General features: G+C 50.1%; 1 pseudogene; it reads left to right on the top strand.

The window, feature by feature from the left end:
- Positions 1-669: 669 nt before the first annotated feature.
- Positions 670-9,257, top strand: LOC109579052 (homeobox protein MSX-3-like; annotated as a pseudogene).
- Positions 9,258-9,299: the final 42 nt, after the last annotated feature.

Here is a 9,299-nt window from a genome sequence, read left to right as displayed (position 1 = left end):
GAGGCTGACACCCAGTGACCCGAGGCGCCCTTCTTGTGTCCCAGGCCCCGTGTCGCAGGCGCTTGAGACGTGGGAGCCTCGGCCTCCCCAGCGGCCCCGGGCCCTGCCCTGGGACCTTCGCCGCGCCCCGCCGGCCGCTCCCGGGTCAAGCTGTGGGACGCCAGGGAGAGCGCCCGCCAGCTACGGGCGCCTGGAAAGCCACCCAGGCTCAGGGCGCCATGGCCCGACTTCCAGGCGACGGAAGCAGAGTCTCCAGTCCGGGTGCAAGGTCGGCCAAAAGTGGCCCCCAGGGTTTGGAGACAGCGCCTGGACCACGGCAGGCACGCGCCGATGGCTCCGGCTCCGGGCTGTGGCGCAGCGGGACGAGCCGCCGGCGGGCGAGGACACTGCGGGAGGCGCCCGGACCGAAGCTCAACCCCGTCGCGCCCACTGCGGGCTCCTCCCCGCGAGGAGGCTGGGGCCAGCGCCTCATGCTCCCCGGTGTCCCAGCCGCATCCCAGCCCGGCCACAGCGGGCTCTAGGAAACCGACGGGGTGCGCCAGGCTGGCCGGGGCTGGGACTCACATGGCTCCCAGTCCGGGGCTCGGCCGGCGGCCCCGCCCCTCCTTGCCCGACCCCTCCTCCCGGATCAGCGAAACCAATGGGCGTCTGAAGCCACGCGGCAGCCACTGAGGCGATTGGACAGCTGGGTATGAAAGGGGCGCCGCTTTTTATAAAAAGGGCACCGAGGGAGGGGGCGCCACCGAGTCCCCGGCAGTCTCGCTGCGCGCTGCCCCCACGTTGCGCCCGCCGGGCTCCGCTAGCCCAGCGCCCGCCCGTCAGCGCATGGCCCCGGCTTTGCTCGGCATGAACCCCGCTGGGCTCAGGACGTGGGACGGGGACCGTGCGAGGTTCGGCCCGCTGCCCTTCGGCGTCGAGTCGTTGCTGGAAGCCGAGCGCTGGCTGGGCTCGGAGCCCGTGCAACCCCAGAAGGAGAGGCCGCGGGGCGCCGCGGAACCCCGGGCCTGGTTCCCGCCGGCCGCCCTCTCGAGCGCCCCACGTAAGTGCCCTGTCGCGCGGTCCCGGGCTGCGAGAGGAGCCCGCTTGGCCCGGGCTGGGAGGACCAGGGCGGGAAAGGCGCTGTCGTTCGTAACTTCGGAAATAGCCATCCACTAACGCGCCGGCCTGAGTGCAAAGAAAGAAATCAGCCCAGGAGAGCCCGCCCAAGCCCTCCGGCGCGCGAGCCCTGACCCACCTGCCCCCTCCAAACAGGTATACCCTGCTCTACCCGGGGGCGGGGCCCGCAACCCCAGACCCGGGGCCTCTCGTCTCGGAGTCTCTCTGGCCGTGCACCCTACAGTCCCCGCCAAGGTGGACCTCTGCTTCCCCTCCTCGCTCACCGCTCAGGTCTTGCTGCGGTTTCGTGCCCAGGTTTCTCGCTTTTCCAAGCGGGCAGAGTTCCCCTCCTCCCTGGGGAGCAGAGCCCCAGTCCACTTTGTCCCTCTCCGCGCGCCGCCCCCCTCCCCCTCCCGTGCCTTCTTCTATTACCCCGCAGGCTTCGGGGTCCCGTCTCACCTGAGGCCCGCGGTCATAGAGCCAGGACTCACATCCAGAATCGGCCGTGGCGGCGATCCCGGAGTGCGTCCGAGCGCCCGCTTTTGCTCTTTCCTCCCAGGCGCCCCCAGCCCTCCAGCCTGCGCCCTCGGGAAACAGAAGAGCGACCGCGAGCCGCGGACGCCCTTCACCGCCGCGCAGCTGCTGGCGCTGGAGCGTGGCTTCGGTCAGCAGCAGCACGTGTCCGTCGCCGAGCGCGCCGCATTCTCCAGCAGCCTGAGTCTCTCCGAGACGCAGGTCAAGATCTGGTTTCAGAACCGCCGGGCCAAAGCCAAGCGACTGCAGGAGGCCGAGCTGGAGAAGCTGAAATTGACGGCCAGGCCGCTGCTGCCCCGTCCTCCCCTCCCTTCCCGCTGGGCGCCCGCCTTCACGACTCCGCCGCCGCCCCGCCGCAGGTGCCTGGACTCCTCGCCGCGCCGTGGCCGCCTACGGCCTGTATTACCTGCATATATTTGGGTGATCAGTTGCTTCCCCCTTGAATTTGTTAACATGGTAAATTACAGCGGAAAGTCCAGTTTCTCCCTATCATGTCCAATACTTGTTTCTATCTGACATTTTGATTGCAGCCAGCCGAGTGAATGTGAAGCCTCAGGCTTTAATCTGTGTTTACTAGCGACACCACCTTCTCATGTGCTCATTTGCCATTTATATATTTTCTTTAGAAAAACATCTGCTTAAGTCCCTTGCCTAGTTTTCAGCTGGGTTTTCTTTTGTGTTGAGTGTTTGTAAGCATTCTTTATATGCTCAGGATAGTAAATCCTCATCAGACACAGAATTTGCAAATATTTTCTTCCATTATGTGGGTTGTCTTTCCACTTTCTTGACAGTGTCCCTTTGAAGTACAAAATATTTTAATTTGATTAAATCCATTGTAGCTATTTTTAATTTTGTTGCTTGCACTTTAAAAAAAATAGATTTGGCTGGGCCGGGTTCTGGTTGTGGCCTGTGGGATCTCTAGCTCTGGCATGCAAGCTCTGAACTGCAGGACCAGCCCGGGGCACCCAGTACTGGGAGCAAGGAGTCTTTACCACTGGATCGCCAGGGAAGTCCTTGCTTCTGCTTGTGATGTCATACTTAAGAATCTTTTGCCAAATCCACAATCAGGAAAATTCACTCTGGTTTTTACCCAAGTGTTTTATAGTTATATTTCTTACATTTAGACATTTGATCCATTTTTAAATATTCTGTAAGTATACAACTTGATGCTTTTGCATGTGGTTATCCAACTATCCCAGCACCATTTGTTGAAAAGACTACTCTCCCCCACTGTCTGTGATGCCCTCAACCGTCGCCTACTGAGGTGTGTGGGTTTATTTCTGGACTGTCAGTTCTGTCCCATTGATCTGGATATTTATCCTCTGCCAGGACCAGAGTCTGCATTACTGTTGCTTTGTAGTAAGATGTTGTTTTGTCTTTTTTTTTTTGGTAGTAAGTTTTGAAACCTTCCTATTTTGCTCTCCTTTCAAGAACAAGAATGACCTATTCTGGGGTCCTTGCAATTCCATATGGATTGTAGAATCAGATTGTCAATGTCTACAAAGAAGTCCACTAGGTTTCTGATAGTGCATTGAATCTATAAATTAGGGAATATTTTAGGGAATATTGCCATTTTAACAATGTTAGATTAATCATGCATGAGACGTTTTTCTAATTATTTAACTCCTCTTTATCTGAACAGTGTTCTATAGCTTTCATGGTGTTTGTTCCTCAGTCACTAAGTTGTGGCCAAATCTTTGCAACCCCATGAACTGCAGCACACAGGCCTCCCTGTTGATCACCAGCTCCTGGAGATTCCTCAGACTCATGCCCATTGAGTTAGTGATGCCGTCCAGCCATCTTGTCCATGCAGGCTTCCTGTCCTTCACTATCTCCTGGAGATTCCTCAGACTCATGCCCATTGAGTTAGTGATGCCGTCCAGCCATCTCGTCCATGCAGGCTTCCTGTCCTTCACTATCTCCTGGAGATTCCTCAGACTCATGCCCATTGAGTTAGTCATGCCGTCCAGCCATCTCATCCATGCAGGCTTCCTGTCCTTCACTGTCTCCCGGAGATTCCTCAGACTCATGCCCATTGAGTTAGTGATGCCGTCCAGCCATCTTGTCCATGCAGGCTTCCTGTCCTTCACTATCTCCTGGAGATTCCTCAGACTCATGCCCATTGAGTTAGTCATGCCGACCAGCCATCTCATCCATGCAGGCTTCCTGTCCTTCACTGTCTCCCGGAGATTCCACAGACTCATGCCCATTGAGTTAGTGATGCCGTCCAGCCATCTCGTCCTCCGTGTTTCCTTTTCCTCTTACCCTCAATCCCTCCCAGCATCAGGGTCTTTTCCAATCAGTTGGCTCTTCGCATCAGGTGGCCAAAGTGTTGGAGTTTCAGCTTCAGTATCAGTCCTTCCAATGGATATTCAGGGTTGATTTCCTTTTGGATTGACTAGTTTGAACTCCTTGCTGTCCAAGTGACTCTCAAGAGTCTTCTCCAATACCACAATTTGAGTGTATCAATTCTTTGGCACTCAGCCTCATTTATGGTCCAACTCTCACATGCATACATGACTTCTGGAAAAACTATAGCTTTGACTATACAGATCTTTGTCAGTAAAGTGACGTCTCTGCTTTTTAATATGCTGGTTAGGTTTGTCATAGCTTTTCCTCCAAAGATAAGCCATCTTTTAATTTCATGGCTGCAGTGCCTGTCAACAGTGATTTTGGAGCCCAGGAAAATAAAATCTGTCACTGTTTCCACTGTTTCCCCTTGTATGTGCCATGAAGTTATGGGACGGGATGCCATGATCTTAGTTTTTTGAATGTTGAATTTTAAGCCAGCCTTTTCACTCTCCTATTTCACCCTCATCAGGATGCTCTTTAGTTCCTCTTCACTTTCTGTCATTAGAGTGGTATCAGTTCAGTTCAGTTGCTCAGTTGTATCCGACTTTGCGACCCCATGAATTGCAGCACACCAGGCCTCTCTGTCCATTACCAACTCCCAGAGTTCACCCAAACTTATGTGCGTCGAGTCGGTGATGCCATCCAGCCATCTCATCCTCTGTCATCCCCTTCTCCTGCTGCCCCCAATCCCTCCCAACATCAGGGTCTTTTCCAGTGAGTCAACTTTTAGCACGAGGTGGCCAAAGTATTGGAGTTTCAGCCTCAGCATCAGTCCTTCCAATGAACACCCAGGACTGGTCTCCTTTAGGATGGACTGGTTGGATCTCCTTACAGTCCAAGGGACTCACAAGAGTCTTCTCCAATACCACAGCTCAAAAGCATCAATTCTTTGGTGCTCAGACTTCTTCACAGTCCAACTCTCACATCCATACATGACCACAGGAAAAACCATAGCCTTGACTAGACGGACCTTTGTTGTAATATCTTTGCTTTTTAATATGTTGTCTAGGTTGGTCATAACTTTTCTTCCAAGGAGTAAGCGTCTTTTAATTTCATGGCTGCAATCACCATCTGCAGTGATTTTGGAGCCCCCAAAATAAAGTCTGACAGTTTCCACTGTTTCCCCATCTATTTCCCATGAAGTGATGGGACCAGATGCCATGATCTTAGTTTTCTGAATGTTGAGCTTTAAGCCAAGTTTTTCACTCTCCTCTTTCACTTTCATCAAGAGGCTTTTTAGTTCCTCTTCACTTTCTGCCATAAGGGTGGTGTCATTTGCATATCTGAGGTTAATCACCGGGCCTTATTATTTGTTTTTCTGGTGACTGGTTGGATTATTTCAGTGAAGACTGTCTGCTGCACACACACCCTGCCAGTGGTGAGTGCTGTGCTGAGGGAGACACAGCCCTGTGGCCACACCCCACTGTTAAAGTCCACTAATTGCTGAAGTAGATGCTTTTCTGGAACTCTGGTTGTTGGCGATTTGATCTCTGGTTCCTCTGTCTTTTCTAAAACCAACTTGAACATCTGGAAATTCACGGTTCACGTATTGCTGAAGCCTGGCTTGGAGAATTTTGAGCATTACTTTACTAGTGTGTGAGATGAGTGCAATTGTGCGGTAGTTTGAGCATTCTTTGGTATTGCCTTTCTTTGGGATTGGAATGAACACTGACTTTTTCCAGTCCTGTGGCCACTGCTGAGTTTTCCAAATTTGCTGGCATATTGAGTGCAGCACTTTCACAGCATTGTCTTTTAGGGTTTGAAATAGCTCAGCTGGAATTCCATCACCTCCACTAGCTTTGTTCGTAGTGAGGCTTCCTAAGGTTCACTTGACCTCACACTCCAGGATGTCTGGCTCTACGTGAGTGATCACACCATTGTGATTATCTGTGTCATAAAGATCTTTTTTGTATATTTCTGTGTATTCTTGCCACCTCTTAATATCCTCTGCTTCTGTTGGGTCCATACCATTTCTGTACTTTATTGTGCCCATGTTTGCATGAAATGTGCCCTTGGTATCTCTAATTTTCTTGAAGAGATCTCTAGTCTTTCCCATTCTTTGTTGGGAAAACATCTACTTCTGCTTTATTGACTATGCCAAAGCTTTTGACTGTGCAGATCACAACAAACTGTGGAAAATTCTTCAAGAGATGGGAATACCAGACCACCTGACCTGCCTCCTGAGAAATCTGTATGCAGGTCAAGAAGCAACAGTTAGAACCAGACATGAAACAACAGACTGGTTCCAAACTGGGAGACGAGTACATCAAGGATGTATATTGTCACCTTGCTTATTTAACTTATATGCAGAGTACATTATGCGAAATGCCGGGCTGGATGAAGCACAAGCTGGAATCAAGATCACCGGGAGAAATATCAATAACCTCAGATATGCAGATGACATCACCCTTATGGCAGAAAGCAAAGAGGAACTAAAGAATGTCTTGATGAATGTGAAAGAGTAGAGTGAAAAAGCTGGCTTAACACTCAACATTCAGAAAACGAAGATCATGGCATCTGGTCCCATCACTTCATGGCAAATAGATGGGGAAACAATGCAAACAGTGTCAGGCTTTATTTTCTTGGGCTCCAAAATCACTGCAGATGGTGACTGCAGCCATGAAATTAAAAGATACTTGCTCCTTGGAAGAAAAGCTATGAAAACCTAGACAGCATGTTAAAAAGCACAGACATCAGTTTGCCAACAAAGGTCCATCTTGTCAAAGCTATGGTTTTTCCAGTCGTTACGTATGGATGTGAGAGTAGGACCATAAAGAAGGCTGAGCGCTGAAGAACTGATGCTTTTGAACTGTGGTATTGGAGAAGACTTGAGTCCCTTGGACTGCAAGGAGATCAAACCAGTCAATGGTAAACAAAATCAGTCCTGAATATTCATTGGAAGGAATGATGCTGAAGCTGAAACTCCAATTCTTTGGCCACCTGATGTGAAGAACTAAGTCATGGAAAAAGACCCTGATGCTAGGAAAGATAGAAGGCAGGATGAAAGGGGACGACAGAGCATGAGGTCGTCGGATTGTATCACCAACACTATGGACTTGAGTTTGAGCAAGCTCCGGGAGTTGGTGATAAACAGGGAAGTCTGGCGTGCTGCAGCCCATGGGGTCGCAAAGAGTTGGACACAACTGAGCGACTGAACTGAACTGAATTGCCAGCTGATTGCTGTACTGATTTCAACAACCCCCTGGGCATAAATTCCTCTACAACTTACCCAATCCAGTTCCAGCCTGTCTGACACAATCTTTGTTTTTAAACTGGAGTATAATACCTTTGTAATGCTGTTAGTTTCTGCTGTACAACAGTGAATCAGCTGCAAGTGCACACATACCCTCTCCCCCCTGAGCCTCCCTACCCCGACCCCATCCCACCCCTCTTGGTCATCGCAGAGCAGACTGAGCTCTCTGTGCTATACAGCAGCTTCCCGCTAGCTTTTACACATCACAGTGCATATAAGTCAATGCTACTTTCTCAAGTCATCATGCCCTTTCCTTCCTCCGTTCCCATAAGCCTGTTCTCTATGTCTGTGTCTATTTTGGCTCTGGAAATAGGTTCATCCGTGCCATTTTTCTGGATTCCACATATATGCATTAATTTATGGCATCTGACACAATCTTTTCTGCGTTGCTGTTTCATGTTCCCACCCCATGAGGGCTCCCCTGGTTTTCTTATTCCCTGGTTCCCTCCTGTGAACCAGCCTCCAGCTTAGCCTTATCTCGACTTTCCTCCTGAGTGTCCACCACCGCCTCATGAAACTTGAGAACTTGGGCTTGAACTTGTCCACAGTCTGTTGCAGAGTCAGTCCTCTGGGAAGAGATTAGGAGCAATCTGTTGCGCTAACTTGCTCACTCCCCACAGTCCGAGCTGTGACTCGAGCCGGCGGGGAGGACAACGGCAGATGTTTCCTTGACACCCCTGCTCCAGGAGCTTGGAGGCGGGGCGCCGGCCTGGGGTCCTCTCTGCCATCTCTCCTGGCGAGAACCACTGCCCCACAGCTGAGGAAGTGATCCGCGGCCCAGCACCCTCAGTGGTGCCAAGGTGGAGCGTGCCCGCCAAGAGGGGGCTGGGCAGGAGGGCGCCCTGCGCTCAGGCGGCCTCACCCCCACTTAGGCAGGCACTGGGCCTGCTCCTCGGGGAAGGAGCCGGGGGAGGAAGCCTCGAGTCCTCAGCTGCAGCCCTGGAGCAGGGTCTCTGCAGTGGACACGTGTTTTGTGTTTGAACATTAAGAACTCACGGATGTAAGTATGTTTGCTGTTTCTCGGTTGCAGTTCTTGTTCTCGGTCCACACCAGCTGTCTAGCCCTCGGCCAGCAGCACCTTTCTGGGGTGCCTCCTGAGCCGAAGCTTGGTATTCCTCAATAGCTTCCTTGATCTCAAAAGACTAATCTGGCTTTCAATAAAGTTGTAGCTTTTGTAAATATGGTATATACATTATAGCTTACAACAAAACTTCTAATTCAAATTCAGGACTATGGGTTTTTAACTTCAATGCTCCTAAATCTACTTTTTCTCGAGCCAAAAAATTTGTTCTTGAAACTACTCAGGTCATTTGGTAATTGGGACATTTGAGTTGTTCTCAGTAGTTATTAAAAATTTCACTGAATAAACTGCCTTTTGTATAAATCTTTTGAAGTATTGCAATGTGGATTCAGAATGTAGTCCTAAAAGTGGGGTTGCTAGGTCAAAGATATGTGCAGAAGTGACTTTGTTAGGTATTAGTAAATTCCCCTTCCTAGGGGTTTGCAGCATGCAGCACCCCCACTGACCACATGTGAGATGCCTGTGCCCCCACTTCACACACAAAAGGGTATGCCATCTAACCTTTGGGTTTTGTCAACTGGATGCAGAAGAATGGGTCTCTGTGTATTTTTATTTCTATTTCTCTTTCTATGGGTGAAATGAGGGGTCATAGGGTTGTGTAAAGGCAACACCGAAAGGGCATGGGTGGAAAAGAGAATTGGGGTGAAAATTCATAACCAATAATTTTTAACAATCTATTTTTCTAATAATTTATTTTAAAGTGGCCTAGATCATAGATCTGCAGTCATATGGCAGAAACAAATATTCATTTTTTCACCTAGAACCTAGACATGGCAGAGAAACTCCAGTGGTAAATTCCAAGAAATACAAACTCACAGCCAAAAATCATAAAATTCACCAGGAAAGAAGGCAGCATGAGTGAGGCAACAGAAAAAAGCATAGAGGGATCAGACCCACAGACTTCTGATATTGGTGTTATCAGTCAGAGAGTGTACAGTAAGTTTAATTTGTTAAAAGAGAATGAGTTGAAAATAAGTTTAACAA

Source organism: Bos indicus, chromosome 26, assembly GCF_029378745.1.
Source record: "Bos indicus isolate NIAB-ARS_2022 breed Sahiwal x Tharparkar chromosome 26, NIAB-ARS_B.indTharparkar_mat_pri_1.0, whole genome shotgun sequence".
NCBI classification, from domain to species: Eukaryota; Metazoa; Chordata; class Mammalia; order Artiodactyla; family Bovidae; genus Bos; species Bos indicus.
Note: the sequence above shows the minus strand (reverse complement) of the source record. Positions and strands in the feature narration are given on the sequence as shown.